This window comes from Podarcis melisellensis, assembly GCF_964234715.1.
Source record: "Podarcis melisellensis genome assembly, chromosome: 4".
NCBI classification, from domain to species: Eukaryota; Metazoa; Chordata; class Lepidosauria; order Squamata; family Lacertidae; genus Podarcis; species Podarcis melisellensis.
In genome coordinates, this window is record NC_138531.1 from 48,548,246 (window position 1) to 48,556,551 (window position 8,306).

The 8,306-nt window shown below is 43.0% G+C and overlaps 1 long non-coding RNA gene across 1 annotated transcript; it reads right to left on the bottom strand.

Annotated features, from left to right (window-relative positions):
• Positions 1–340: 340 nt before the first annotated feature.
• Positions 341–3,152, bottom strand: LOC309368045. The gene is made up of 2 exons (XR_014167511.1): positions 2,941–3,152; positions 341–2,232 (listed from the first exon to the last, which is right to left on the bottom strand). It is a non-coding gene; the product is annotated as an uncharacterized lncRNA (long non-coding RNA).
• Between the last annotated feature and the right edge of the window lie 5,154 nt (positions 3,153–8,306).

Consider the following 8,306-nt stretch of genomic DNA (forward strand, 5'->3'; position numbering starts at 1 on the left):
GGGCCACCGGTTCTCCATTCCTGGCTTGAGCATGTTTTTTTCAGAGGTGATGGACAGGAAAATAGGGAAGGCAGACCTAGATGGTTTTTATAGTCATTAGGCCAGGAGACAGAGGAGGAAAGGCACAGTGGAATTATTATGCAAACATTTTAAAGCACTGATGTTCTTAGTTGCCCTGTTATAAGTGTGCCAGAGATGTATAGAAGGCATGTTTGAAAAACCTAGGTATACTTACTTAGACTCAGGTCACACATCTCACTAACCAACCAACCCCCCATTTATTAACAAAGGTTTGTGATGTCCTGGCTCCCCGGCAACATATACAGGCAGAGAATAGCACTTGGAAGGAAGGAAGAGATCTTTATTCAGGCAAGTAACGGCACAGCCTCCACAGCAGACGCAGTGCTCAGGAGTCATGATTCAGGAGCAAGGCAAGAAATTCAGAACTGAACAGAGGTGACAAAGATGTCCCAACAGGTTTCTCCGCCATTCCACCAAGCTTTTATAGATGAGGCACTACTTACTTGTAAGGCTCTCTTGCCTTGTGAGAATACCTGGAATATAAGCACAGGCTCTGTCAAGGCATATAGGTCTGTTCCCATCTGCAATGGGCATTACAGTGGAACTTTGGGTTACGTACGTCCTCCTTACAAACACTTCCAGTAATGAGCTCTTCTAACCTGGAAGTAGGTCTCCTGGTAGCAAACTTTGCCCTGGGATGTGAGTGGAAGTCGTGGGCCAGTGGCATGGCGGCAGCAGTGGGAGGCCCCCTTAGTGAAGGCGTGCCTCAGGTTAAGAACAGTTTCAGGTTAAGAACGGACCTCCGGAACGAATTAAGTTTGTAACCAGAGGTACCAATGTATCTGCTCCTAGGTGACAACACTGCAACCTAATGCCTCTGTTCAATCGCTGCCACTTCAGCTGATTAAAGTCCTGCCAAGCCTTCACTGAGGCTTCCTGTTCTATAGGAAGGCCAGAGGGGACAGTCAGCATTCCTGTTCCCCTTTGCAAAGTGACTGAAGTTGGGGTGGAAATGGGAGTTTCCACCCCCCTTTCAACCCTGGTTCCCACAACTCTGCCCCTTTCTTCTGTTTCTTCCTGTTCTGTTGGAGCCTGGTCCCAACAGCACTGCAGGGCACATGACAGAGGGCAGGAATGCCAGCTGGAGTCTTCCATGTCTTTCAAAAAGCACTTCCTCCCTTTTTTCCCTTTGACCTGCCATTACAGGTGCTGACTACTTGTATACAAAGCAGAACACTCTTACTCTCATGCTATTAGATGCACACTCATTAACGTGTTATAAAAGAAATACTTGAGGAATGACTGGATTGTTGTGTAAGCTAGTACAAGTGTATACAAGGGAAGGTTTTTGCTACAGATATAAAAGGTGGGCCTCCAGGCTGCTTGGCTGTGCTACAAGATCTGGGCACTCAGATAGTCTGGATATCTTCCAATCTACTTGCCAAGTTTGAGGCACATTGGGGAAATCTTGTGACTGAGTTCAATTCTTACGTTAAGATTTCTATTAAACCTGATAATACACACCTTTCTTTCCCCCATTTCCGGGTTGCCATAGAACATGTTGGATGCTCCTATTGTGTAACAAGAATTGCAACTATAATTTGCACTGCCATACTTATATCCAAGTATTATGTAAAGACTTACAGCTTATCCACAATTCTTCTTGCAGGACCAGGCATCGGACTTCCCATACCCCTGTATAATGAGAGACCACAGAGACTGGTTTGGGGTCAAAACAGGCCACAACTTTATTGAATACAGATGAAAGAGGCTTGAATTGGGCATGGGGCAATCTAAATACTTCCAGCCCGCCCGTCGGAAGTGACGCGTGATCAATCCAGGCAGAGATTCCTAAGACTTACATCCATTAGGGTGACCCCCACAGGGACCACTGTCTGGGGGAGTGCCTTTGGCCCTGGCCCAGGCCACTCCCCCCGGATCCCTTTAACAAAATACCCCAGCGTATGGAGGGGCAGGCAGAGACTACAACCTCCCTTCCATCCAAAACAAAGGATTGCCCTAATGCCCAACCACCCACCGAGCAAATGCTCACCGCCAAACCACTCATATCTGCATCCATGCCCTGTTTCCTTCAATTGTATCTCTCAACCAAATATTGTTTCCTGCTAAGGAAAGATGCATGCCATTGGGCCAAAACAATGCCTCATTTGAGAATGTGATCTCGTGGTGGAAAACTACCCAACCTCCCCACTGGGGTATGCTCTGCCTCACTGTGTGATTAGCCTTTTTCTGAGCTTGGTTAATACCCAATGGGTCTGGGTTGTGCCACTGCCATCTCTCAAGCATCTCCGACCACCCCAGGCTTATGGAGGGGTACAAGTTGAGGAACATCTGCAAGTCCTCAATTATGGCCCACATTAACCAATCTTTCATTGGCCCAAATTGTTTTCCCCCAACTGGATGAGCAGGATTAAGGGCATAAATGCAGGCCACTTCATGCCCCGGTGACCAAACTAGTGGATCAAGATGTTAGACGGCAGCCCAAGCGCAGCTTCAAATCCAGTGGTGATGGTGTGCATCCGAGCCCAATCCACAATACTGTGACCGCTAATCCAGATATACTTGTTAAAAGAACCTGCAAAGAAATTGCAATAAAGTAGGTTGTGAGTTTTTGATGCTGGCAGCGTATATACTTCCTGTAGATCTCCGACCACCACCTGCCCATGGCCTTTATATCCTTGATAGAAGCACCGCAGCTTCAAGCTGTGGTGGCTGCCCCAATTCTGAATGAATGTGTGGCATACTGCTGGGCTTGCAGGCCACACCTGGTAATTGCCTTACACAGGGCCCTAGAGAATTGATTCCTGGCCAGGGGAATGAATGAAGAGGGGGCCATCAACACTGGGGTACAACTGAAGAAAACACCTAACATCCTTCACTGGGCATGGGCCCACACACCTGATTGTGGGAAGTTGAATAGAAGCACCTTTGGCCAGTTGCTCCATTTTTGAAGCCCGGATATTGATATAAACAGAGGATGGGAAAAGAGAGATATCGGTAATGAGAATCCCCGCCCCCAACCAGCCCCACCTGTTCTATTCTGCACAGGCACACAGTCACCCACTCTAAGTGCCCCAAAGAAGGCCACGGAATACACTGCTCTGAAGAGCCTATACAGTGGTACCTCGTGTTAAGTACTTAATTCGTTCCGAAGGTCTGTACTTAACCTGAAACTGTTCCTAACCTGAAGCACCACTTTAGCTAATGGGGCCTCCCACTGCTGCTGCACCGCTGCTGCACGATTTCTGTTCTCATCCTGAAGCAAAGTTTTTAACCTGAGGTACTATTTCTGGGTTAGCGGAGTCTGTAACTTGAAGCGTATGTAACCCGAGGTATCACTGTACACAAAGCAGGACCAGCAAATTGATGGCAATAATCTCCAAATTTGCTTTAATATGTCAAAGGTTATGGGTCTGCGCTTATCTGGAGCTGGGGGAGTCAATCTATGCCATCCTTCCATTCCCTTCTTAACTAAGAATCCCAAGCAAGGATCAATGGAGAATAAGCATTTGGAAAAGAAAGTAACACCAGCCGCTTGGACCATTCAGGTCTTGGCTGCATTGCCCATGGACCTATGATGGGCAAGGTATTGCAGAACCTGCCCTTCCATTGGTGCTGAGGGGGTGGACCTGGCACACATGGTGCCAAACAGGACCCCTGTTTAAAGCAGCAGGTGAGAGGCTGGAAGTGTAGGTTTCAAATTCCTCCCATGCCTTTTTATAAGATCGAAAAGCAGATGAAGTAGTAGTTGTCCTGCTGCTTTTTCCTGGGGGAAACCACTCTTTAGTGCTCAATCAGAATAAATAGCAATTCGGGTTTTCTCTGGATTGACATTGCTTCCCTTGGAAAGGTGTGGGTCAAGGGGAAAACCACAAGGTACGGCACAAGCAGAAGCATGGATGAGCCCAAAGTTGGTACAAGAGCTTGGATCCCTTAACCTTAAAGGAACCTTCAGTGGGAGGGGAAACTGTATTAAGGCTGTTGTGTGAAGTTCTGAAAACAAGCAAAAGCCTTCTCACAGTGCAATGCTGAAATGTAGTGTGAGAAACAATGTGCAAAGGAAGAAGGCTGTAGCATATAAACTCTAATGGGTCCTGAAGAGATCTGCAAAAGAACTTGTATAGAATCTTACACAAGAGCTTGAGCAAATGGAAGAATTTCTCTGAATGTGGAAGCCATGATGTTCTTATAGAAGCCCTATTATGGCAGAGTCCAGGAACAAAGTCAATGCTGTCGTGGCTGTCCTTGGCATCTTCTGCTCTCCCCTCCCCTTGTGCACACCTTCCAATGCTCCAGCCCCAAATAAACTCCTTGCCATAGAGTAAGTCAGCTTTTCCTCCTGCTACAACTGGGTGGCCGTCAACTGCTGTATCTCCATTTCTGTTTCCATCTCCCATAATAGTAGAATAATAATGGCTGGCTGTTTGCACGGATTACTCTGACAGTGTGCATGAAGCACATGTACATGTGTAAATATTAAGTAGTATTAGATTCTTCCTCTTTAAATTGGCAGGTGACCCGACATGGGGGCGTATGTCCGCCTTTCCCTGTGGCATGTTGCCATATGGCACCATTCCTTTGCTGGAGCCATCTGGATTTGATTGAGTACACATGTTCTCTCCTCTCTCCCCCCCTTTTTTTTACTGGCACCGAGCCTCTTGATTGGTTGTGCACTCTGCTTGTGGAATAATCTGCAATAATCCAAGGATGTGGGATAAAGTAATTGGTGGATGTGGGCTAATAAGTCTGGGTGCAAAGGACTTTGCCTTAGTGCAGAGAATTGGACTGGATGTCCTAGTACTAGAATTCTGTGGTTTCATACAAATATAGCTTGTTTTCTTTAAAACCGCAAAAGAAGTCAGCCTTATTCCCTTTGGGGTTGTCTTTAAAGTCTGTGGCCAGCAGAGGTCAGAGCTGCACTACAGAACATACCATTGAAAAGAGAATGCATTGACTTTTAGAGAAGGAGCGCCCTGAAGGGAGCACTCCTAGCTTCTTCCAAAATCAGAAGTCTCCATAGAGTGTGCGTTGCTTTGTCACAGTCAGAATAACTTTTTCATGGATTGAATAAAACAGGTTCCACTTAGGAGGCTGACGTTCGCAATCTCTGCCGTCAAAACCGAGATGGTGCTTTTAAAACTGCATTTCAAATAAGATGTTTTTCAATGCTTTGCATAAATTCAAACTTTTCCATTAGTGAAAGCTCGAAGAGTGTTATCAGCAAGGTTACAAAATGTGTTTACTTACAGATCTGGAAAAAGCAGCAGTGTTGAGGCATCAAATTTGTCATCTGCTCATGACTAGCAGATGGTCCTCCTCCTTTACAAGTGAGCTTCATGACTCACATGCCGTTTGCAAATCCAAGCTTGTACTCGAGAGGTGGACATCCATGCTGCCAGCCCGTTTGATGCATTTGGTGTTTACTGATAATTTTTTCCTTAGATTTTCTGAAAGGTTGTATGTTACATTTATCCTCTGCTTTCTTTTTGGGAAGCTCAGGAAAATCCACGTGGTTCCTGCAGCTCTGTCATCCAGGCAGCAACCAGATCTGCTTAGCTTCAGCAAGGATCCTCTTCTTGTAGATGCCTCCAGAGACTGTGCACTTTCCAGTTTGAGAGATACTGACTCCATCAAATAGCTTATTATTTTCAATCCAAGGATTGTCTCCCATTCCAGAACATCTCCACTCCATGAAACGTAGCATATATGCTTATTTCTATTTGTGCTCTACATAACAAATATCAAAGCATTTGAAGAAAGAAGAACACTGGGAATGTGGTAAGGGCCAATAGATAAGCATGATTTGTTATAATTTGGGAAATATAAGCAGATGTAGACATCTGGTATAGAATAGATAGGATAGAAGTTGTTAAGTTAAAGTTAAAGTGAGATATTCATTCAATTTTTTTAAATGAAAAAGATTCCAATTTCATAAAGGCCAGCTCATTTTTGAACCTGCTCGTGAGCATTCAAAATACTTGCAACATCCCTATGTTCAAGAGAGAATGGAGAGCACACTTAATAAACGATCATCTGTCAAATTGGAACAGAAGCCAAATGCAACAGTTTGAGATTAATAACTTCTGGATTAATATAAAAAGCCTTGGTAAAGTTCAGTTGCAATAGGCTAGAAGCCTGCAGTTTTCTTTGTGTTTCATTGGCTTGTTACACGGAAATATTGTAAACCTTCATAGTTTGTAACTGTTATAAAATGTGTATTCTTAATTCAGTTCCTAGTGTAGTTCTATCAGGGGTAAAATCACTATATCAATATACTCCCCAGCAGCAGTGTTCAGGACTGCAGCTGTTACCTGTGGATATTGCAGATGCCATGCATAACTGATTACAGTACCTCAAGTGGTGGTGGTGGTATTACATTAAATACAACAATAGTGTCTTTGGGTGTCAAGAACCACCACTTTCTGAAGCTGTTATCTGGTAGCCTCACCAGCAGAATCACACATAATCACTATTACAGATTTATTTAATGACAAGGGAGTGCTTGGCAAGGAACGGAGCCATCTTCAATATTTTATTTTCATTCCTTATTACAGTAAGACAGCGTTTACCTGAGCAATCTGATCAAGGGGTGCAGCCCTATTTTAACTATGTCCACTGATTAATTCATTCAAGTTACTGCTCCCGGTTTCAGCACCACTTTTGAGCAATTGTACTCAGGATTCAGCTGTGCTCTATTAATGTGATTTGGCACCCAAGCTCCATGCATTTATCTCAGTGTTGCCCTGTGACATTGTGATAGCATCTATTCAGTACTGAGGGAACATTTTTGACTTGGGATGCTGAGCTTGTGTGCATGTTGGTATGCGCCACCAGTCTAAGCACTTAACAGCTGGTTCCAGAAATCTTAATATCCAAACACATTGCCTCTGGTGGAATGTTATAAAGGGTGGCATTAAACTAAGTTTTATTCACAGCTGACCCCCTGAATTCAGTGGATCTAACTTAATCATGTTCATTGATATCAATGGGTCTATGCTGAGTAAAGCATAGTTGAAAAACACTCAAAGAAAACTGCAGTGGGTTGAGGCAAGACTGAGCTATTGCACTTAGTCCCAATAGAAATTAATGGGTCTTACTTTTCAGATTGATTTCAATGGGGCCTTAGTTTAACTTGGTGAGACTGGATCCAGCCCAATATTATTATTAGCAGAACTGTTGTCTTAAGCCCTCCCCCTTTTTGTGCCTGAAGCTTTATTAGGATAATTTAAAAATAGAAATCTTCAAAATAAACAACCCCCTATAAGCCCTACTCGGTTCCAAATTCCTCCTGGATACATAACAACATCAAAGCAATGCCAATCACACTTTGCCAAAAATGAAAATGTCTAAAGCGGTATCATATCTTTTCGAATTCTTATGAGAGGCATTGTTTTTTTACATTTGCACATAACAAATCTGCTCTGTAAACATTTGTTTCTGTTGCCTGATCATGTTAAGTTTGATATCACTGCATGATGCTTTTATTTGCCATGCTTCAGTACCACCGTGGAGGTACTGGATATATGATCATCTTTTCTGTATAGGATCTTCTTAGTGACACGAACCAAACCTCATAGATTACTCCAAGATGTGTGAATTCAGTTAGCTTCAGACACACAATTTAGTTCACCTTTAGCATAATTAAAAACACTGAATATTTGAAAGTGGAATATCCCCTGCATCTAATATTATATTAATGTTACTTTAACCTGTTGGGCCTATTAGGGTCCAGGAACCACCTGGCATTTCCCTGGCTTTCCCTGTTGAGTAAGGATAAGTTTTTGTGAAAATAAACAATTACATTTTTAATGCAGTCTTCACCAACGTTTGCTCTTTTTCAGCTATTTTGTTGTGTTATTTAGGGATTTCTGTAAATTCTAATAAAAACTAACCTGATCCACAACTTCCTAATAGGCAGAACAAAGTATAATCATCCTTTGGATTTTGCGGTCATCCACATGTTGTGATATAGTTCTTGACTTTAAAATATAGCAAAATACATGAAAAATATGTGCTTTAGGCTAAAATTCATTTAGAAACGTGACATTTGAGATAAATATATTTTAATCATGCATAATTCTTTTTTTAAAAACAAGTCTTTAAAGATGCATTTAAATACAATTTTTAATGCAGATTTTTTTATTATAAAAAAGAGATTAATGTGGACAGGGGAGAGAACACATGTGAAATTTGCATGAACCAGAAAGAGCATGATCTATCCATCTCTGGTAGAGGATACTAGATGCTAATGGAGTTATTGCTTT